General features: G+C 42.4%; 1 pseudogene; it reads right to left on the reverse strand.

Moving 5' to 3' along the window:
* Nucleotides 1-348: 348 nt before the first annotated feature.
* On the reverse strand, nt 349-22,260 carry LOC130439042 (disks large homolog 5-like; annotated as a pseudogene).
* Between the last annotated feature and the right edge of the window lie 944 nt (nt 22,261-23,204).

Raw genomic sequence — 23,204 nt, forward strand, 5'->3', positions numbered from 1 at the left:
GGATCTCACGCCATCTGCTGACCAAACTGAAGAACTGCGGGAGAAACCCGACAGAAACATCCAATAAATAAATGCACAATTAATGTCTAAAATATGTTAATAATGTGTTTACTTGTGACTCCACCCTGTTAATCCTGTTCTGTTTGTCAGTCCTGTGCTTTGTGTTAATCATTTAAAAAGACAATGAAGGTTTGTTGAGATTGTTTGTTTATGATGATTGAACACACCAGGGCCGTTCACAAATATTTCCACATTTTCAATAAAAATAGTTTCGTTTCAAACAGCATAAAATCACACTTAAATTATTCATCTTAATAAATAAAGTAATCATAATAGAGACATTCAAAACATTTTCAGCACTGAAATAGGTTTTATTTAGACTTTATTAGTGTAACAAATACAAAATCATATTTTATTAAAATGTTTTTAAATGTGATAGTACCAGGCTGTTGTAAAACTATAAACAAAATTCATAAATGAAATCAAACTTTCAGCTCCAATGATCTTCAACTTCAGCATCATTGTTGGCAGTTATAAGGCTCTAAATGTTAGATTTTTAGATAAAGCTAACACTCATTTGTGTGTTTGATCCCAGGGAACACACATACTAATAAAAAGTTCATCTTGAACGCATAGCTTTGAATAAAAGCATCTGCCAAATGCAGTAAAGTAAATGTAGTGTAGTACCGAACCTCTCGTGAGTTTGACTGGAGAGGATTAAACAGGATTACTGAGATTAATCGAGTCATTCTGTCTATCTGAAGTGCAAAATACAGGCAGGGCTGAGAGAAACATTTGGCACATTTGTTTTGAAAAACAGAGACCGTGGTGATGCAGTAAACGCCTTAAGCTAAACTGCAAAAGACATTTAAATGAAGAGTTTAAAATGAAACAAAAGTTGATAGTAAAATGAACATGCAGCAGATTATTACATTTTTCATTTAAATAACAAAGTACATTTATAGACAATGAAATCAAGAATCTGCTACATTAAAGCTTAAAGGTACAGTTGACCTAAACGTGGAAATCCTGTCATCGTTCTTTCACTCTCAGGTGGTTGTAAATCTGTCCGTACAAAAGAAGATAGTTTGAGAAATGTCTCAGTGGTTTAATGTTCATACAATGTAAGTCAATGGGGTTCAGTGTTGTTTTTGTTATAAACTCTCCTCAAAATATCTTCTTTTGTGTTCTGCACAATAAACCACAAAACAACATCAGAGTAAAAAATGACAGAACTTTCATTTTCGAGCGATCACAAAACAAAGATAAGTGTCAGTATTTCTAACGGTAGAGTCTGTACGCAGCGTGCATCATTCTCCGGCGATCTGATCAGAAACATTCAAGTAAACTGGTTGATAAAGTTCAGCTCTGTAAACATGAGAAACTAAAGAAAAGTCTTAAAACGGAGCAAACACAGTGAACAGAAGATATTGCTTTCAATCGCAATGCAGTCTCATTCAATGGTCCATCAATCCTGTGAATGAGAGCCTGAGAGTGTGTGTGTGTGTGAGGAGTGTTTCGTTTTATTTAGGGCTGGGTGATTTAGCTTATTCTCCATATATCTTGTAATTTATATTATTGATTCAAAACACAGACTTTTATTTAATTTTGGTCACTATAACCATCTTTAATTAATGTAATCCCATTAATTCAAAATGTTTAATGTGAGTAAAATGTAACTCAAAATAATTCTTCAAATCAAAATTAAAGGGACAGTTCCATCCAGAAATGAAAATTCTGTCTTTCTTTACTCACCCTCAGGTTGTTCCAAACCTGTATGCATTTCTTTGTTCTGCTGAACACACAGGAAGATATTTGTAAGAATGTCCGTAACAAAACTCATCTCATCCCCCAGCGACTCCCATTGTATTTATTTTCCCTACTATGGCAGTAAGTGGGGATGAGATCTGTTTGGTACAGGTTTGGAACACAATGGGTGATTGGGTGAACTGTCCCTTTAAGCACGAATGACTGTTACACCTTTACTTCTGAGGATCTCATTTGGCGAATATATGATGAGGTCAGCACATCACCAGCCCAACATGCAGTCAGATTTACAGCAGTGTATGACAGTTTAACCGCTCCAGATTTCATGATGGATGACGTGTTTCTGTTACACACTTCTGGAGTCGTAGTCTAGGTTTTATTCTGCGGTTTATTCACGTGGTCCCATCAGGAACCCAAAGAACTTTGTTCTGTTCCTGGTCCACAACAGTCCTGATGTGAGCGCACATTGAGGACAAACTCCCGCCCTGAACCACACCTGCAACACAAACCAAACAGCAATGAATCCTGTAGTGTAGCTCTGCATGAGTGCGTGTTGTGTGCTGTGTGTGTCAGACCTGTGAAGTATTTGCTGTAGTCTTGTTCAATCCTCTGTGCAGACTCAAAATGCTCTCTGGAATGTTTCTGTGTCACTTTCTCCCGCAGGTACACCGGATCTTTCTGCTCCCTGAGCACAGAAAACAAACTCAAATCAGGTGCGTCACTAAACCTATTGATCATTGTCAGGTATAAACATACTGCAGTGATGACTCGTTTGAATTCCTCCTCATGCCCTGCACCCCAGACCTCACGGTTAATGACATCATCACTGAAACATGTGACACTGCCAACCTGCTTCCCTTCATCTTCAACAGAACTACGTGAAGCACAAACACGAGACTCACTTGATCTGTTTGGCGTTCTTGTATCGTATAAAAAGGACGATGGGGTAAATGCTGACGACGTGCAGTCGCTCGATGGCGTGAGGTGCGATGTCCAGCAGACAGTGACAGTTCTGAAAGAATAATACAGACTGATGTCATCTCATTGTGTCCCAAATAAAAAACTAAAATGTTTGGTCATCACTCATAATAAGAATCCAAACATCTTGAAGGCTTAGATTAGAATTATTCAACACTGCGTCATTTCCTTCGGCAGGTTTTGTGAGTCTGATGTCTACAGTGACGGAAGCAGAGTAAGTCAGTCTCACCTTCTCTGAAATTTCTTTAATTGACGCCACCGTGGTCACGTCAAAGTGTCCGCTCCTGCGCTTATAATCGATGAAGAGACAGTCTTTAACTCCTCGCTCAATGGCCTGCTGCGTCGCCTTCATCCCCTCTGCACACAACAGTTCTCTTCAATTCAATCAAACGGTTGATATGAATCTAACTCATCACAGTACTCTTGCTTTGAACTGGTTTACTCCGTTTAACATCTTCGTTTATGTTTCCATGAAGAAAGTCACAAGCGTTTGGATCGATTCATTTCATTTATCGTTTGTTTTCCTCTCACCAGGTAAACAGCGGCAGTATTTCCCAGGATTCTCTCTGAGCAGCATCTCTTTGATTGGCTCAACAAGCGGCCCCAATAACAACACCGGCCGTGGATTGGTCGATCCCACTTTCTGCACACGCTGATATGCCGGACTGACGCAATCTAAACACACCGTCACGTGCAAACACAGTGAATGAGAAGCAAAGCTAATGAGTTAGTGATTACCTAAACAGACACCATGTACTACAGCAATGCATTCTGGGATTGCCATCACAACAAGCTTTAAGCTCATTGATATATAATGATGATGTTTGAGTCGGCAGCTCACTAGGTGAACATGAGTAATGTGGTGCTTCCTCACCTCCATGAAGGACACAGAGTCGGTGCTGATGGCGTCGGCTGCAGGAGCGTCCCGACCGTCTCTAGAGCCGCTGCGCTTGTGTTTCAGTTTGCGGCGGAAGAAGGATCGACGAGCCGCCGCAGAGAGCGTTTTACCAGAACTGCTCTCATCTTTACTGTCGCCGACGCTGTACCCACGCTGACAGTCCTGATCCATTCTACACAAACACATGACATCACTTACTTTTCTTTTGTTGTTATTATATGACCTCATTTGTAATATTTTAGCGTTTTTGCAGCTGTTAAGCACTTTGAGTTACATTTGATGAAAGGTGCTATAAAAAATAAATGTTGATTATTATTATTAAAGTTGCACACACTCATTATCTTCTCACACTGAAAACTTGCATGCAAGACATTTTTTTGATTGTAAACAAACTCAGCGATCCAGGCGTGAATATGAGATGGAGACATACATGCACCTGCTGGGCACGTGTCCGCGCACTAGTTTCTGTGCATTCTCATCCAGTTGCCAAGCCAACCAGTAGCCAAAATTTTCTCTGGGCAGCGTGTCATCCACATAGAGAATATCATCTTTCTTGAAGCTTAACTCTTGCTCTGACCCGCCGGTGTGGTCAAATAGTGCCCTGAATCACAAACATAGAGAACAGACACCGGGGACATTCATTTTTTTAGTTGCATCTCAAAATGACTTTATACTCTTAAAGCTCGTACACACTGGGACTATAATCGCACACGCTTATCGGCATCGTTTTTCGAGCCATTTTTGGCATTCATACCCAAATGATTTTCACAGGCGATGAGCCGAGAGAACGTGTATATTCACTCCCTGACAAAGATGGTACTTACTCAAAACCCTAACCCACGATTATCACAGAGAAGAAGAATTCATCTTGGGGGGCAACCCGTTTTGTGCTCGAGGGCCACCAAGTGGTGTTTTACTGTAACTTCAGCAGCTCCAGGCACGTGAACAAAAGCGGCAATCTGATTGGTCGGCCAGTTTTTAACGCGTTGCCTTAGACCAAAAGAAACGAGCCAAAGGCGTTTAAAAAAAATGACGATTTACGCCTGCCGTTTTTACACTCACATTGTCATATTTTGTTGAGTCACGAGGGGTTAAATGTCAACGATAAATGTGCATGATTATCTTCCCCGTGTGGACAAGCCCTTAATCTGCAAAACCAGTCAAAGCAGAGCAAAATCATGAAAAACATGAAGCGTCACAACCACACAGGAGTGCTCGTCACCTGATGTAAAAACCATCTCCAGGTGCGTCTTTGATCTTCCTGAAGTGTTCGGGTCGACTCTGGGCCGTGAGGGTGACGCTCTCGGCCGGTTTCAGGATCTCCAGGTACACCTCCTCAGCAGTCTTATTCTTCAAGCTAACAGAGTTGCACTGCACACAGGAAATGACATCACAGCATACCATCGTCATAGAGGAACTGACTTCCAACCCGCTCAAACGTATGGACCGTCAGATATTTGTACCTCCAGTAGAATGTCTCCAGGCTGCAGGCCGTCGGCTCCTCTCGCAGGACTGTCGTCTTCTAAGCTTTCCACAAACACTCCCGTAAGATTCCCTCCGCAGATCTTCAGGCCCAAATCCACCCGAGTCTTCATCACCGTCAGCGTCCTCGGCTCCGCCTGTTTCCTGCCTTCACTCCGATCCCTGGCCAATCACAAACTCAGTCAGGACAAATCAAAGCAGTGGGCGTGGCCAGAGCACAGAAGGACTGCGTTTAATACCTGATGACTCCGCGTGGGCTGGATGTGGGCGTGGTCTGTTTGGAGGGCGGAGTTTCCTCATCGTGTTCACTGAGTGTGTCAATGTTGGAGTGTGTGTCAGGCGTACCCGGGGTCGAGTGAGAACTCGCTGAGGATTCCATCCTGGAGCTGACACCAAAAACAGATCAGATCCAAAACTGCAATGATCCGAATTCATTTTTCAAACAAACCAAACATAATGTAAACAGAGGATTGTAATATGCTCTTGTGTGATATGTGTACCCGGATCGAGAGGGATTGCCCAGCTGGTACATGTGAGGGTTGTATTGCGCCAGTATGGTGATGGTATCACACTGCTGACCGATGATGAGTCTCGCCTGCTGCTCGGTGGCGTTCCTCAGATTAATGCCATTGAACTAAACCAACAAACACACTCAAGTGTGATTTCCATGAAAAAAACGGCTTCATTTCTCTCCGTGTGTGTCTTACAAACCTCCAACAGCTGATCTCCAAACTCCAGGTGGTGCTGCTGAGCGATGCTGCCTGCCGTTACCTTAGAAACGAAAATACCTCCATTCTCCCCGCCCACGATGGAGATGCCCAGAGGCTCCGCCCCTTTAGGGATGGTGACACAGCGCGGCTCCTCTATGTATGGCCTAGAACCAAAACAAAAACCGGGTTTATTTTGGGCTTCATCAGTACCAGGATGTTAAGGATAACAGGAAAGTTCAAAAGGAAGAAAGGCAGAAAAACGGTTCTCTTAAAACTGACTACGATAGTGTATATGGTGTGTTCTTTTTTCTCATCCTGCAGTGGACAAACCTCAAGGTCCGTAAAGAAGCGAACCTGGACCTCTGAGCATGAGGAAGCTCCAGGTGACACCTGTTACGGAACGCACATCTGGAGCCGGAAGGAGAAAAGAGAAACAGGGTGGAAGAGACCGGAAGGAGAAAAGGTGATCTCGGGGAGGAAGAGTCTCTACCTGTCTCCCCTCCGCTGGCCCGTCTGAACAGGACTGAATAACGCTTTGCTCTGGGTGAAGATGGATCCCTGTGATTGGCTGCTGCTGAAGGAGGCGGCGTCTAGAGGAGAAAGGGGCGGGGTTGCAAGAGTGGGGCTGCTGCAGTTGGAGTGAGACAGAGAACCTGAAACACAAAGACAACAAAACTCATACAAATGGTCTTTTACACGTGAACTTCCTTTGGATTTGTACCATAATGCACTTAAATACACGAGTTACACAATAAACAGAATGTCTAATGAGTAAATATACAATAGAAAAACTCTGAGCACCTCTGTCAGATCCCTGAGAGCGCGTGTAACGGGGGGTGGGCGGGATTTTAATACGCTGCCCCTGAGACAAACCTGCAGACAGAACACACAGATGTCAAACTGAAAATAATCCCTCACGGATTTCAGCCGTTACATGATCAATCACAGATTACTGATGATAGTTTTCCAGTCAAGGGTCTGAGCGTGACCTTGTCTGGCACTGGAGGGCAGAGAGTTGGTGCTGTGTTGTACAGTTCCTCGAGGGTTATCGAACAGTTCAGCAGAACGCTTGTGGTTGAGATCCACGCTCCAGCAGCCCTGATGCTGTGGACTGAAGTTAGACACACAGAGACAGACAGTCACAATCTCACACATGTCAGAGGAAAGTGTGTCTGTGTACACGACTGTGTGTGTGTGTGTGTGTGCGCGCGCATGTGTGTACCTGATTGGAGAGTGTGTGTGTGCTGGAACAGAAGGAGAGTTAGTGGTTTTGACACAGTGACTCCAGGCCGTGTATACTGGATTCCTCATCACTGCCGTAACAGCGGGGTATGGCGAGAGAGTCTTGGGAGAGGTGTCTAAACACAACACGATTTCAACACAAATGCATTTTTTGTTTATTTGTTTTATAAATCATTTAGAATCATTCTGTTAGTGGGCAGTACAGATTAAACAACATTGGTTCTTCATGTATATACTGAATGTGTTTCTGAAGGAACGTCACACTGGAGTTTTGGGTAAACACAGGCGGTGTTAAACTCACGTGCATGAGAAGATGTGAAAGCGGCACTGTGACGATTTGAACGGAAAGGTGAGAAGCGTACCAGGTCCACGGGCTCAGGAGACTGTTCATCATTAGAGAAGCTCTAAACGAGAGACTGAAGGGTTAAAGCTGAACATTCTGAACCGTGTGTACATGATGTTAGCGTGTCAGAGGCACCGTACCTGCGGAAAGGGCATTTTAAGGGGTGTGAGACTGCGGCGCTGCGCGGGTGCCGAATTGGGTCTCGCTCGTCTCACCTCGTGTTCAGACACCTCCTCTTTGAACGCTGAGCCCTGGACAACATTCCCATTGCGGTCCCCGCCCTTCCACATCTGGAGGAGTTTTGTCTCCGAAAGAAGCCGAGGTCTGAACGGGCGTGGCCGGGGGCGAACCAGTGGTGATGGTGGAATCGGAAGCTGAGCTCCCCTGCGCTTTGTGCTTGAATTTGAATGAATCGCTGCGCTTGGGGGGGTCGGGAGGTCTCTGCGGCGGACCCTCTGACCACGAGCTCTGAGGGGAATGTTTGGACATCTGAGACAAACTGAGGTAGTCCAGTTTAGACGGCGTCTCCGGCCGTTTAAACACCTCGGCGTCAAATATCGACTTCCTCTTTTGCGGAGTCTTGAAAATGGAGAGCGGTGGGTCTGCGGTCGACATGGCAACAGCCATCACTTTAGGCCAGGTGCCGCCGCTTTGCTTCTGGGGGACGCATCTCCTTTCCGGAGCCATCACGCAGTCGCCAGGGAGATGGGGTGAAAGGTCAGGGGGCGTTTAGGGTTGGGATGAGGACAGCAGATCTCGTGATAGGGGTCGGGTCGATACAGAGGCCCGCGTGGGCCGCGGTCGGTTTCCACATCGCGGGTGGGGCTGTACAGGTCCTTATGGGTGGAGTGGCTGCTGATTGGCTGTTTCCTGCAGGGCCGCAAATGATCCGCTGAGGTCCTCTCGCAGTCACGCTCGGAGATGCTCTGACCAGACAAAGTATGAGGAAAGACCTGGAACACGACACGAAAGATGTGTGGACAAATAAACATCAAATCTGCTCTTGAACGTCTCATCCAATCAGAGAAGAGTCCAAATGAATAGAAAAATCTTTTCACACTGATGTCAGTTTATCAGACGTCATTTTTTATGATTTAATCTCATGCTATATCAAGGTCCAATACATACAAAGAAAAAAAACAATTCATTGCATCAGCAATAGGAAAAAATCCTCAATAATGTATAAGAATAGTTCATCTCACCTTGAGAATAGAGATGGACACTGAATCTCGACAGCTGTGCAGGAGATCCTCACACTCGATCAGAGATTTGTCATCCAGTGAAATTCCATTGATCTGAAACGATCACAGTCAAACACATATAAACTTCTGAAAGAGACAATACACACCGAAATCAAACAGTTTTTTTTTTCTTACATTGAGAAGACGGTCACCGGGACACACAGAACCGTCTCTGGCTGCCGACTGCCGGGAGAAACAGATGAGACGAACACGCCACTCTCCAACCTAAAACCACAGTCTGTACGACAGAGATAATGAAAAAGAGAGAAAGAGGGAGAGAGAGAGATAGATAGGGAGAGAGAGAGAGAGAGAGAGAGGGAGAGAGAGGGAGAGTGAGAGGGAGAGAGAGAGAGAGAGAGAGAGAGAGAGAGAGAGAGGGAGAGAGAGAGAGAGAGAGAGAGGGAGAGAGAGAGAGAGGGAGAGGGAGAGAGAGAGGGAGAGGGAAAGAGAGAGAGGGAGAGAGAGAGAGAGGGAGAGGGAGAGGGAGAGGGAGAGGGAGAGGGAGAGGGAGAGGGAGAGGGAGAGGGAGAGGGAAAGAGAGAGAGAGAGAGAGAGAGAGAGAGAGGGAGAGGGGGAGAGAGGGGGAGAGAGAGAGAGAGAGAGAGAGAGAGAGGGAATATGTGTTTACAATATTTGTCAAAAAATAATCCGAAAGAAAAGTCATTATGGTGAAACATCAACACAGTTGACCTGACCTTTGTGACCTGCGAGCGTGAGATGCACAGAGGTGACCATTCTTCCTCCTAGAGACCTCCGTCTGCAGACCACCATGTTGATAACTCCGCCCCCACCGAAGACCGCCTTAATCACCTGCTTTCTGTCCTTATTGGCCAGATCCACATCATTCATCTTCAGCAGCCAATCATTCACCCTGCGGTATCAATGACATCACTTATGAACACACAGGTTACAGAATACCGCACGCTAGGACCGGAACATGCATCACTGCTGTCAGATCTCCATATTTTCCATAAACCATCACTGCACATCTTTCTGTGGGTTTTGCAAATATTTAACCAATGAAAAGTATTCGTATGCATGTTAGTCTCATTAAACCCCAAATAGATTTATTTTATAAAAGTTCAGCTGAAATATTAATGTAACTTGGATATAAATATCTTATCACACTGAAAGAATTCTCCTACCTTAACCTGCCCTCTGCAATACTTCCTTTGTCCACCTTGCTCACAAAGATCCCATAATCCCCGGGTAAGTACGGATCGCTCATGCCCTCCGCAATATCAAACCCCAGAGCATCCAAATCCATGTCATCCTGTAGGTGAAACAGTACCGGAGATTAAACATGTGCCGTACATTTCGAGGTTAACCTTTAATCTTACCGTACTCACCGAACATCTCTCAAACTCAACCGTCTCTGTCTCCCACTCCAGAGAGTCGGTGTCTATAGCCGAGTCATGTGAACTATGAGCCATCAGCTGACGAAAACGTGCCTCCTGCTGCATCTGCTCATCCACACACTCCCTGAAGAAAAAGTGACATCTGCGCTGAGTTTTCACCCTTCCTATAACCTTCAAAAAATCTGATGTACTGAAGAAAACCTTTTAAACTACTTTGAAAAATAACTTTAGTGTTTATGCAACTTAAGGGCGCGTTTACATTTCGCGTCTTTTGAGAGGACGGAGATGAAAATATTTCTACTTTTCAGGATGCTGCGAGCGCACCGCAGGTAGTGTGACAAGAGCTAACAAATCAGCTTTACTTTTTGTTGACCAATAAGGACAAGCCCAGTGAAGATGGAAACACAGATGATTACAGCCAAGGCTGTCACTTTTATGAAACTTGGGTGACGATTTATTGTCTATTAAATAATTGCGATTAATTTTAAGGCTTTGACAATATAACTATTAATGACAATAATATATAATATATTCCTACTTTTTCTTCTTTGTGTTTTATTGATATTGATATTTGTTGTTGTCTTCTCTATTACTTCTGATGTATGGTGACCTTGAGTGGTTTAAAAGGCGGCTTAAATAAAATGAATTATTATTATTATTCAGGGTAGAGTGACCTTAATAGAGAAGAGCACTTAAGGTATTTGCACATACAGTCCCAAATTTTCGTATGCATTTTTACGTATTTGGCTCTCGTTTTTACGGTTTTTACTGAATTGGTAAAAAGGCCACTCAAAATTCTGGACGGATGCGCAAAACACAGAATATTGAACCCGGTTAGAATGTTTTTATGACGGACGAAAATATCGGAGGCAGTGTGTAAGTGTCATTGACACAATGTGAGGTTGTATTTATTTTTTAACGTGTGCAAATTTCGGACACAAATTTCGGACTTAATGTGCAATTGGCTTCAGAGTCTTGAGCACTAAACTCTTGCTGTGTAGATGGATGCAGTGATTACCGAGGTTCACTATTAACTGCACTTAAAAACGTCACGGTTAATTAATCGTCAAGGCTCCGTTAGGCTGCAAGTTTCTGTTGCACGGAACAGAAACGTTCCAAATTGCACAAAATGAAAACAAAGTCACACCAGCGATGCACCAGCTTAAAGATCTTATCAGAGACACGGAGGACAAGACACACACTAGATTAGCTATGGCAGAGAGACCAAACAGCCAATCTTTCATGTACATTCACAATCAAGGGGGGTATGCGGAGACAGTTGGGCTTTCAGTGCAACGCATACAAACAAAGCTGCATGTAAGTTTAAGGAGTAGCTATGAAGTGTTATTTGAGTCCTTTATTCAGTTTCTGTAACTAATAACCACAGATAGACCAACCTGAAACACCTAAAAAGTTAAAATTATTTGTGTGTTTGCTTTATTACATTTATTTGTGCTACTGCTCATAATTTGATCATGTGTTATAATTTAAAACTAACTTATTGACTACTATTATCAGTGTTAGGCTAATAGTTTTATGGTGTTATGAGTTTATTTATTATTATTGCATAGGTAAAAAAAAAAACGAATATGTAGACATTAACAAAAAATGTACAAATTTTTTGTATGTATAATAATTGTGCAACCGTGATTAGTCCTCAGACTAGAATCGTACCGACAAAATCTTTTTATCGTTGAATCCCTATGCAAGACCCTCTGGGAAGTCTGGAAACTAAACAAATACAAAGTAAGAACAACTCAAATGATGGAGAAATGTCATTTGAGTGTAACAGTGAGTGCAGATCAAACTCTTTGGACAAAAGGGGAAAATAGCGCAAAATGTGAATAGCCCCTTAATCCTTAATCAGATGCAACCAGATGTCAGTCTCAGTGTTTATGTGTCTGTGTGTTGATGTCAGTGTTCTCCGTTCATTTAGACTCACTTGAGCTCCTTCAGCTCTCGCACCGCATCATTCTTCTGTTTCCGCAGGTCGTCGAGGTTACGCAGCGCATCAGCAAGATCACTCACGGCTCGGTCGCGCTCTCTCCGCAGTTTATCACACAACGTCCTGACACACAAACAAAAAAATAAAATCTTGTTAGTTCTTTCCATTGACTCTCTACAAACCCCCGTTGGTGTTTAACTTTGACGGTCGTGATGATGTTCACTGGTTTACCGTATGCTCTCTCTCTCCGCGACGATCTTGTCTCTCTCCTGGAAGGCCCAGTCTCGACGGCACTTTGCGACCTCGGCGTCCTGCACGGCCTCATGCAGCTCCTCAGACACGGCTTCACACTGTTTCCTCAACACCTCCAGCTCTTTACTCACCCGCTCCATGTCCAGCGTCGCGCTGTCCTGCTTCTATAGACCACCAGAGAGAACACACGAGATCAATTCAGTCACTATACGTTCTCCGTCGGATCACCAGAAGACGTTCTGACTCTTGATTCACGTCACCTGTCTGGCCTGATAGTATTCTCTCAGCAGCTGGTCTCTCTGGATGATAGCTTCCGTTCTCTCTTTACGGGCCACGTCTCGCTCCTCTCGCACAGTCTCGATGTCCCTGCAGGCCTGGCTCAGCTCTTTCTGCGTCTCTGCCTTGTCCTGCACCTCGTGACAGTACTTCTCCAGCAGTTCCGTCTTCTCACGGATGGCTCGGTCTCGATCCAGTAGAGCGGAGTTTAGTTCCTGCAGACGACACAGGACCAAATTCACCAAATAAAAGTAATAGCATCATTTAATTTGAATCCACAGACGAAGGTGTGCGTGCGCGACCTGTCTGAGCGCCTCCATCTCCTCGCTGGCCACTCTCCTCGCGCTGGACGTATTCTTGAGTTTGGACTCGGCCGCTTCTAAACCGCTCTGAAGTTTATCCACCTCTTTGATGACCTGATCTCTCTCGCTCATGATCAGCCGGTACTCGCTCAGCACGGAGTCTCTCTCCTCCTTCAGTTTCTCAGCGTCCTTCACAGCCTTCAGCTGTAGGGTCTTGTGACGTGTGCTCTCCATCTGCAAACGCTCCGTTTCCCTCAGCAGCTCCTCGTTCTGAGCCGAGCGCTTCTTCAGCTCCTGCTGGACATTGTCAAACCTCAGAAAAAAAAAAAAAATCACACATTCATTTATGTTAAAAGACCATTTCATAATGCATTCCAAAATGCTGAGATAAAACAAAGATATTTTCTACTTGTATACAAGGATTACAAGCGAAAAAGTTTCAAAGGAAAAGTGCCCTATGAAAACAGAAAGGGTATTATTTGGGAGAAATCAAAAAAAAAAAAAAAAGAGACTGATGGTTTGGTACCTCATGACCGAAGTGCTGCACTGTTGTTGGAAATGAAGCGTTGAATCTCTCTGCTTCAGAAGAACGTCCAGTTGTTTCTGCAGGCGTCTGTTCTCCTCCTCCATCTGCTCAAGACGACTCAGGTCTGCGCTGTGATTGGCCGTCTTCTCATTGTGTCGTTTCCTCAGGGCGTCGTTCTCCTGCTTCATGACCTCCAGCTTGCTGAGGGCCGCGTCGTAGAGTTTGTTGATAAGGTCAGAGGAACCATTCTCACGCACGACCTGCGACAAACAGAATGACCTGTGACCTCAAAGAAAAAACTGGACCTACAATCTTCCTGTGAAGCGAGAGGCAGTCTGGTTTTTGCTTAGACCTCGTCCACTATCTTCCCATCCCTTCATCATCCAGCATTATTAATAGATCAAAAGCTTTTTGAGCTCCTAACAGACACAGAGTCGAGCGAGTCTCATAAAAGAATCAAACACCAACAGAGAGAGACGGACCAGAACGTCTAAAGAGATTGAGGTAGAAACAAACAATCTACAGCCATTCTGAACATATAGTGAACACATTATACTGTCAAAACGATAAAATGTTTTTATTTTGGCGTTACATTTGGGTTATGAAGACATGACCGGGGGTTCAACACCATCAGAAAGACACTCTAGAGAGACCAAACAGAAGGACCCTGAGAATGGATCTGTGTTTCTGAAAGTGTCACCTGTTGCTGCTGCAGGCGCATGTCTGCGACCTCTCTCTGGTCGTTATCATGGATACGCTGCAGCTCGTCGCATGTCTGCTGCAGTTGCGAGTGCTGTTGCAGGAGCAGCGTGTAGTTCTGCTTCATGGCCTCTGACTCGTCCCGCAGCTGAGCGTGTTCACAGACCGCACGACCGTGAAGAGTACTGACCGAGAGAGAGCGAGAGATGCATGAGTTACTGAAGATCCTTTGGATACGAGCGTTTGCTTAATGAATAAATGTACGAATCTGAATCTGCAAACAGGATGACATGTTGTCGAGGAGACACTTCACATTCACTTCTAGAACTTAAATGACACCAGGTTTGTTTTTTTGCTTGGTTTTTGTTCTTTGCCTTGCTTAATTTATGCTGTAAACCGGTTTTGATGCAATGCGCACCGTGGAACAAAATAAATCAAATTTACTTGATTTCTGGATTTCTATTATTCTTCAGTTCTATGTTTTTTCATCACATTCATTTCACACTTTAAACTATAAAAATCAACGAAGCTAAAACATGACGTTGATCTTCATTTGACATCCCCAGCATCTCTCATCTCTGCTGTGCCTGTGCAATCCAACCAGAGGTGACCCTGACTTCAGCAGCCAATCAGAGCCTTTCACAGCCAAACAAATGAGCACACATCCTTCTGTCAGCTGATCCTCTCAAAACACACACTTCAGTTCAGGCAGAAATGAGCTTAACAAACCCTGTTACTGCAACCTATGTCTCGAACCCAACTAACTCAAACAGTCTGCTGTGGTGCATTATGGGTGGCGAGCTCACTGGTAGTACTCTGCGTCCCTCGCGGCCTCTTCGCATCTCTTCAGGGTTTTGGTGTGCTGGTTTTGAAGAGACTGTAGATCTGACATGGCCTTCATACACTGGAGCTTCAGACGCTCGTAATCGTGACCCGACTTCACGCTCGGCCTACACACACACGCGAACACACACACACGCGCACATACACACACACACACATGCTCAGTCTGTTGTTTCCAGTGAAATGTGTGATGAGTTTTATGAGCTCTATCAGCAATCAGCTGAAAACACCCAAAAAGAGAGCAAAAGCATCATTTATGAAATAATAATGAAAGTAAAAATACTTTATTTATATATAAAGCACTCTATGCAGTCTCTCTCTCTCTCATTGGAGTAAAGCTGCAGTGTCTTCTCACACCCTGAGCTTTGGTAACGAACCTGCAGTCATCAAAGGTTGTACCGGGTGAGGAGAGGGCGAGTCTTTTCCGCAAGTCATCTCTCTCACGGGTCACCTGTCTGAGCTGGAACACCACAGTCTCCAGTTTTTCACTCATCCCGTGTTTGTCCAGGTGTGCAGGAGGCGGGGAGGACGCTGCACAGATACACAGAGGTGACAACTTCGGATTCGTTTTGAAATGCTCAGAGTGTCCTGTATCTTACTTTCAAAGATGGCAGACAGGAGCTGTCAGTTGTGTATACTTTGTTTTTTCCCAGTCATATCTGGTGTATTTTCTTTTACAGATGTTATAAATAAACCACAATTTTATCTGGGCCACCGAAAAGCCGTCTTATTAACCAGAGAACAACATAAGAGTCTGTCTGCTTTCACAAGTCTAATGGATAGAAGAGTTCCAGCTCCCGCTGCTGTCTGCTTTTAGTCAGAAGACAGATTATAAAAGAACTTCTCACATATATCTGTGCATGATCAAAGTTTACATCTTACTAACAGAGATGACCTTTGAAAAAGTTCTTCCCTTTCTTAATCTAAACATGAAAATCGATTCATATACAATAATCACTTGAATCACATGACATCCTCGTGAACGTGTCTGGGTCTGTCTTGCACACTCGGCACTTTGAAAAACAAATTGAAAACTTAAGTTTAGAAGCTTCATTACATTTTTAAATTACATCAAATTACCTTTATAAGTCAGTTTGACTTGAATTATATTAAACTGACTTTATAATCTAACTTGATTTTTTAAGTTAGTTCTATATATTTAAGTTCAGTTGACTCATAAAGCTAATTTGAGTGAGCTTAAAAACTTAATAAAGCTATAATTGGTGAATATTTTTTTTACAGTGCATAGCTAAATTCGAAGGTGTAAACCTCATGCAAGACTTCCAGCAAAGTTTTAGCACCTGCACTTTTTAAAGACACTGTTGACCGGTTTCACTGTTTGCCTGTCTGAGCCTCACAACAAGCATTTTAAAGTTCATGTACACAATGTGCATATACATGACACCCGAAACATAAAAAAGAGAGCGAGAGAGGTAGAGAGATACTCACCAACACTGCTGAGTGAACTGCTGCTCTCAGAGTCAGACGGCATGGCAGACAGAACGCTGTGCGTGGAACCTGAGGCAAACAAATAAACATCAACACTTTCTTCATCATCAGTGTGACATAAACAAGACAAAGATGTTTATTAATAAAGTATCTGAGAATAACCTCATGGACAAACACAAACGCATAAAGAGGGACACACAAACACACACACACGGGGCCTCCAGCTGTATGTGAGTAACTCAAGCTGATAATTGCTCTTGAACGGAGACTCAGTTTTCCTCTCAGGACGGGTTTGTATGTTTACTCACATTTCTTTCTTTCAATTTACTCACAGCTGAACAAAACCAACACAACACTCACAAACAGCCGTTTTCCTCTATTTACTTCTGCTCGGACATGATACACAAAGTGTTTGTGTCAGTTGTGTGTGTGTTTGTTGCATGAGAGTGTATTTGAGAGTGTGTGTGTGTGTGTGTGTGTGTGTGAGTGTGTGTGCATGCATGCCTGCGCTTCAAATGTGAATCTGCACTGTCATTCATACACAACTCGTAGACAATATTCATTCCATTCTCACAAGAGAATGCACAAAAAAATGAACAATAACATTTAAAAAAGTCCAAGGATGGGCTCAATGACATCACCAGTGTTTTTTGGACAGAGTGCTATAGTAATCTCCCAAATCAAATCATAAGACACATGATATGACTGCGAGTAAATTATGACTCACAGTGATTTATTCTTATGTTTGAATGAACTGAATGAAAACCGCTACAGTACACTACAATCTTCAGGCTCACAGAATCATTTAAATTCATAAAAATAAATCTCTGTCTAGTCATCTGGGATTTGGTTATGGAGTTCAAGTTTGGGGTCGTATGTTTTCAGCAGTTTGACAGCACACCATGAGTGTACCTTCCAATTTTTTGTTGTTTTCCTTTGGCATCTGAGCGTTTTGTGTGATTTTACCAAACAAGTGAATACCACTTATTCATACATCTAACAGCAACTTTACAAAAAAATAAAAACAGTCAATAAAGAGAGATTACAGCTAAATCTTCTTCCTGTTATAATAAAAGAGCTTTATGGGTGAGTTTTACAGGACGTATGTGTGCATGAAAATTGTCACGGCAAGAACCATAAAACTGGACCTGTATTTAATTCATTCACACACACACGCACACACACACACACACACACGCAAAGAGACACACACACACACACACACATGCACAGACACACACACACACACACAGCTTTAAGGCAGACAACGGAAACTTGAATCCGACAGAGAACGGCACTCATTTGTTGAGTCCTTTCTGTGTGTGCCAGGATGCATGCTGGGTAAAATATCAGTGTCCTTCAATGCAGCCCTGAAAAACTGACCTCTCCACACCATCAAGTTCATTTCAACAGAACTTTACCATCCAAAACTAAACCTGACCTTTATTATGGCTCATTTTCATCTGCATGAGAAGAATTCAGTCTGTGTGTCAAACAGTGTTGGATAACTTACTCTGAAAAAGTAATGAGTAACTAGTTACTAATGACATATTCAGCAGAGTAATTAGATTACTGTACAAATGACTCATTCTAAAAAGTATTTAATTAATTTTTACTAATTACTTTCTATATCTTATATCAACCTGGATTCAAGGCGGACAGAACGGCTCTTCTAATTCATTCAAATAAATAAAATAAAACTTAATAAAGTCGTATTATTAAATAACCAAAGTATTACAAATGTGAAAAAGATAAATTAATGAATGCATTTAAAATTTAGACTTTGAATTTTAATGTATATTACAGTATTGTATTTAGTTCGATGACATCATAAGTAACTATAATTAAACAACAGAAAATAAACAAGAGTAATCCCTTACTTTACTTTTTCAAGGGAAAGTAAATCATTAAGTAAATGACAGTAAGTCCTTGTTCAGGACCACAAATTTTGTTTAGACTAGTTATGGGTACTGGACTCTGTGCTTTTAAGGGCACAGACTGAATTACGTCGGTACAACCCAGTATCGATTTGCATTAAATCAATCAGTGCCAAATTCCATTACCCGAGAACGCATTGGGTGCTGCGTGTGATCAGGTACGTTAGAGAGAGAGAGAGAGAGAGAGAGAGAGAGAGAGAGAGAGAGAGAGAGAGAGAGAGAGAGAGAGAGAGATGCTGGATCAAATGAACTCACACAAGTTATGTTACTGCCTCTATGCGCTTAAAATACATGTTGGTTTGCATCCTCAAACTGTCGCAGCAGTCCAGCTCTTCAGACTGATGTGAAGCATTTAAAGTGTGTAAATGAAGCACTGCTTACCGAACACACAAACACATGAGAGATCTTTGATGATCAATACACATCTCTATAAGAGCATGTTGTGTTGTTTACTGTGAATGATCACTGATGTTTCACTTTGTCACTGGTGTGTCCCATGACTGGGGCGGTTTGTGCTCCTCCTGTCTCAACAAGGGTTGGGTACCGTTCGCTTTTTAGCCAGTAACCATACCGTACCTGGAATTTGGTGCAAACAGTATCTTTTTCTGGTACGTTACTTTCGTTGTAACAAATTTTACCCAAAAGAAATAAAGACTATAGAAATAACTACAGTATTATTATTACTACCAGCGTATTCTATTTCCTCCTCACACACATAATCACTTATTTATGCAGTGTGACAATTGACCTAAACTACGAGGCTTCCACCATAAGCACTCCATTAGATAATATACATACAACAAACCTTGAAAAGTCTACAACAATTTTTAACAGCATAATTACTGAAAATAACAGATTGATTTGTTATATACATTTTAATCAAGAGATATGGAAAGAAGAACAGTTGAAATCAATAATATAAATATGATAACCATATGCAGAGTCCAGTGTTTATTTATATTTTGTAAGGTTGATCAGGGGAGCCTGATTTATTATCGGTTTGATTTCCACTTTGCGTGAAGTAAAATTCTCTCTCTCTCTCTCTCTCTCTCTCTCTCTCTCTCTCTCTCTCTCTCTCTCTCTCTCTCTCTCTCTCTCTCTCTCTCTCTCTCTCTCTCTCTCTCTCTCTCTCTCTCTCTCTCTCTCTCTCTCTCTCTCTCTCTCTCTCTCTCTCTCTCTCTCTCTCTCTCTCTCTCTCTCTCTCTCTCTCTCTCTCTCTCTCTCTCTCTCTCTCTCTCTCTCTCTCTCTCTCTCTCCTCTCTCTCTCTCTCTCTCTCTCTCTCTCTCTCTCTCTCTCTCTCTCTCTTCTCTCTCTCTCTCTCTCTCTCTCTCTCCTCTCTCTCTCTCTCTCTCTCTCTCTCTCTCTCTCTCTCTCTCTCTCTCTCTCTCTCTCTCTCTCTCTCTCTCTCTCTCTCTCTCTCTCTCTCTCTCTCTCTCTCCTCTCTCTCTCTCTCTCTCTCTCTCTCTCTCTCTCTCTCTCTCTCTCTCTCTCTTTTACTTCACGCAAAGTGGAAATCAAACCGATAATAAATCAGGCTCCCCTGATCAACCTTACAAAATATAAATAAACACTGGACTCTGCATATGGTTATCATATTTATATTATTGATTTCAACTGTTCTTCTTTCCATATCTCTTGATTAAAATGTATATAACAAATCAATCTGTTATTTTCAGTAATTATGCTGTTAAAAATTGTTGTAGACTTTTCAAGGTTTGTTGTATGTATATTATCTAATGGAGTGCTTATGGTGGAAGCCTCGTAGTTTAGGTCAATTGTCACACTGCATAAATAAGTGATTATGTGTGTGAGGAGGAAATAGAATACGCTGGTAGTAATAATAATACTGTAGTTATTTCTATAGTCTTTATTTCTTTTGGGTAAAATTTGTTACAACGAAAGTAACGTACCAGAAAAAGATACTGTTTGCACCAAATTCCAGGTACGGTATGGTTACTGGCTAAAAAGCGAACGGTACCCAACCCTTGTTGAGACAGGAGGAGCACAAACCGCCCCAGTCATGGGACACACCAGTGACAAAGTGAAACATCAGTGATCATTCACAGTAAACAACACAACATGCTCTTATAGAGATGTGTATTGATCATCAAAGATCTCTCATGTGTTTGTGTGTTCGGTAAGCAGTGCTTCATTTACACACTTTAAATGCTTCACATCAGTCTGAAGAGCTGGACTGCTGCGACAGTTTGAGGATGCAAACCAACATGTATTTTAAGCGCATAAAGGCAGTAACATAACTTGTGTGAGTTCATTTGATCCAGCATCAAGCCACATTATTTCATCGACCGCAGATATTCCTGGTGTACGGTTGAATCTCTGCACATCTCATGAGCGGTTCTGACCACAGCAATCTTGCAAACATCTGTAACACATTTACTGTGTGATGTATCTCTCAGCAGATTTGCACAGGAGGTCACTAACCGACTGCTCATGTTTACTATAGTGACACATATCAAGAGAACATGTGTGTAATGATATACTGCATGCGAGCGACATGAAAACACTTTCAACTTCCCACACATGGAATTTATATCAAATAAACACTTGCCACATCAGAGCCGTAAGCACAGACATACACGTTCAATAATCATAGTTGCTATGACTTCTCTGACTTACTAATGTTTTAATATGAAATATTTTCATATTCAAAAATGCATATTAGAATATGATCAAGCAGTGAGACCGGACTCCAGCTTGACATGTTATACTTCATCGTTTACAACTAGGGACGCACGATGTATCGACCACCAATATTAATCAGATTAATTTAACACCATCGATGGTTTATTAATCAACTGTATGGAGGCAATGAGATGCATGTCTGAATAATCCAATGCTTTTCTCTGAGCAAAACAATTAAATAGCAACAGCATGGACTTTATTTAAGTTTATTCAAGAAATGTTCAATGTTAAATCAAATATGAGTTAATGTTATGAATGAGTTAAAGGCGGGATGTCCAATTTCTCATAGCCGTTGTTGATGTTCAAATCACCTAAACCGACACACCCCTACACCCATATTTCGCTTTCGTCAGTGCTGGGCTCGACTAATGACCGTCCTGTGCACCTTACTGCTGATTAGCTACAAGGTTGTTACTCGGCTGACTTTGTCTAAACAAGCGTAATTCAGAAATCAGACACCCCGCCTTTAATGTTATGAATGAATGAAGATTGTCAATTTCATGTTGTCTTATTGTATTTTTATCTTAAATTGTGCTCTCTTAAAATCGTATACCGATCCAATTCATGTTCAGTAAAATAATGCAATACAGAAAGAAATAGCTAGTGTTGTAAAATACTATGTAATCGACCAATATCGGTATCGGACGATAGTTGTTTGTTAAAATCGGTATCGGCCAAAAGAAAGTCTTATCGCTGCATCCCTATTTATAACTTTATTAAATAAGATTCTCCATAATTTATTAAAGAATAAACACATACATAAAATGAGACATCGAGATGCAAAAAAGAAGAGAGATATATAAACAAGACAAACAAGATAAATAGATTATATAGATTAAGACAAAGTTAGAAAGAGCGATAAAGAGACAGACAATATATTTGTTGTTTTGTGTGTAATTCGCACACTGGTTTATATGACATTTCTGTCCCCTGTTTATTTGTATATAGCTGTAAATATAAATTGATTTCATGAGTTCATATGAATGTTCTGGATGTTTTTACCCGTGTCGCGCTCGTCCACTGGCAGCACAGAGCTGAGCAGAAGCGGTTGGGTTTTCTCCAGAGCCCAGCAGAACTCCTGGAAGTGATCTCGTCCTTCTTCTCCACCAGCATCTTGACTAGCAGGCGGATCTTCTCCGCGCTGCCGCTGCAGTTCTGCTCCAGCTCGAGCCGCTCGGCCGGGCTCAGACTACCGGACCGGACCAGCAGCTCCAGAACCCGATCCACATCTGTGACGCAGTCCGACAACTTCTGCTGGACCTGCTCTAACAACTCGATGTGCTTCGGATCCATCGCTACACAAACGAACGCACCGTAGCTCCCGTTAAAGAGTTTTTCCGCGTGAAACTGAAAGAAACTAGAAGCCATATTTGCGGAGTTTCAACGGACTCAAATGACTTTTCCCTCGGTTCGGAGAGTCTCACATCTTTGCTTGTTTTCTGTTTCCGGTCGTCTGAATGTGGCCTGACGGAGCCCGACACTTTAGCTCGCTTTCGATCATGATTTATTTGTTATAAAGTTTAAAAGTCTGTCAGAAAGTCCGTGAATCTTCTGAGGGACGCGGAGCTCCGCCATGACTCCACCACTCCGCCGCTGCTATCATCTGCCAATCAAAACAGAGCAGCGGGAGGAGCCTAAAGATGAGGGCGGGACTTGACACGCCGCATAAACGGGAGGAAATGAGGCGAGGGCGGGTCTTTAACTTGCCAATCAAACCGGTTAACGAGATGGAGTCGAGAGAGAGAGAGAGAGAGAGAGAGGCGGGGTATGTGACGCGGTGCACTTTGGCGTCCACTGCAAACTTGTTGCTACTGTTTACCAATACAATAAATTATTTCTCTTTTAATAAAACGTTAATTTTCCCCACACAAAACACTTTAAACTAAATGTTAATAAATGTAGAAAAACTGCAGCGTCATGTCACGTCTTGCGCCATGAACTTGTTTCCTTTCTATAAATACTAAACACGCCTATTTAATGACCGTTTTTTTCTGAGATATGTCAAGATACACTTTTTCCAGCGCAATGATATATGCATTGATCTTACACATGAGATGGGTCATAAATGTTCTGCAATAACTAAAATATGTGCTTGTGTTGACTTTTATGTTTCGTTAATATATTAAGTTCTTTATTTATATATTTGCTTTAGTGTACCAGAAGGCATTCTACTTATTGAATGTATAATGTGAAAAAGTATAATTGCAGTAGATTGCAATAGAATTTGGACTATATATACAGACTATATGTCT

Source organism: Triplophysa dalaica, chromosome 17, assembly GCF_015846415.1.
Source record: "Triplophysa dalaica isolate WHDGS20190420 chromosome 17, ASM1584641v1, whole genome shotgun sequence".
NCBI lineage: Eukaryota > Metazoa > Chordata > Actinopteri > Cypriniformes > Nemacheilidae > Triplophysa > Triplophysa dalaica.